Source organism: Carlito syrichta, unplaced genomic scaffold, assembly GCF_000164805.1.
Source record: "Carlito syrichta isolate Samal-C Ts95f unplaced genomic scaffold, Tarsius_syrichta-2.0.1 Scaffold305085, whole genome shotgun sequence".
Classification (NCBI taxonomy): domain Eukaryota; kingdom Metazoa; phylum Chordata; class Mammalia; order Primates; family Tarsiidae; genus Carlito; species Carlito syrichta.
In genome coordinates this window covers 213098-214021 of record NW_007249181.1, presented here as the reverse complement: position 1 = coordinate 214021, position 924 = coordinate 213098, and the positions used below count along the sequence as shown (strand labels likewise).

The following is a 924-nucleotide window of genomic DNA, read 5'->3' as shown; positions in this document are numbered from 1 at the left end:
TTCGTTATTAGTGCCGTCTGATCGTTCTTTCATATTATTGCCATCTGATACCACTTGCTTTATTAGTGCCGTCTGATACAACTTGCCATATTAGTGCCGCCTTATACTACTTGCGATCTTAATGCCGTCTGATACTACTTGCCTTTTTAGTGTCGTATGATTCTACTTGCCTTCTTAGTGTGGTTTGATATTCCTTGCCTTCTTAGTGTCATCTGATACTCCTTGCCTTCTTAGTGTCTTCTGATACTACTTGCCTTTTTAGTGTGGTATTATACTACTTGCGTTGTGAGTGCCATCTGATAATACTTGCCTTGTTAGGGCCGTCTGATAATACTTGCGATAATCGTGCCGTCTCAAACTCCTTGTCTTATTATAGCCGTCTGATACTCCTTGAGGTATTAGTGCCGTCTGATACTCCTTGCATTAGTAGGATCGTCTGATAATCCAAACGTTAATAGAACCGTGTGATACTCCCACCCATACAAGTGCCGTTTAATACACAAAACCTTATTAGTGCTGTTTAAGTCATAGTTCCTTTTTAACACTCTAAGATGATACCAGCGTCAATAGCGGGGCACGACAGCCTCGGATTTATGGGCGGCGTCGAACCTTTCACGTCAGCCTTGCAAGTAATGAGAATTACAGGCGCACGCTACCACACCCGGCTAATTTTTGATTTATTGTAGAGATGAGGTCTCACCAAGTTGCCCAGGCAGGTCTCGAACCCGCGGACTAAGGTAATCCACTCACCTCAGCCTCCCAAAGGCGTGGGATTACAGGCTGAGCCAATGAGCCCGACTAGAAACTCTTGATAAAAACAAAAAGTAGTCCCTCCTGTAACATAATTTGAAAATGTAAGCTGGGCTCCGTGGCTCAGCCTGTAATCCCACGCTTTGGGAGACTGGGGTGAGTGGATTGCCTGAG

General features: G+C 44.6%; 1 protein-coding gene across 3 annotated transcripts in view; it reads right to left on the bottom strand.

Annotated features, from left to right (window-relative positions):
- Positions 1 to 924, bottom strand: part of MOSPD2 (motile sperm domain containing 2) — a 52788-nt gene that overhangs the window by 4427 nt on the left and 47437 nt on the right. The gene's annotated exons all lie outside the window — the stretch shown is intronic.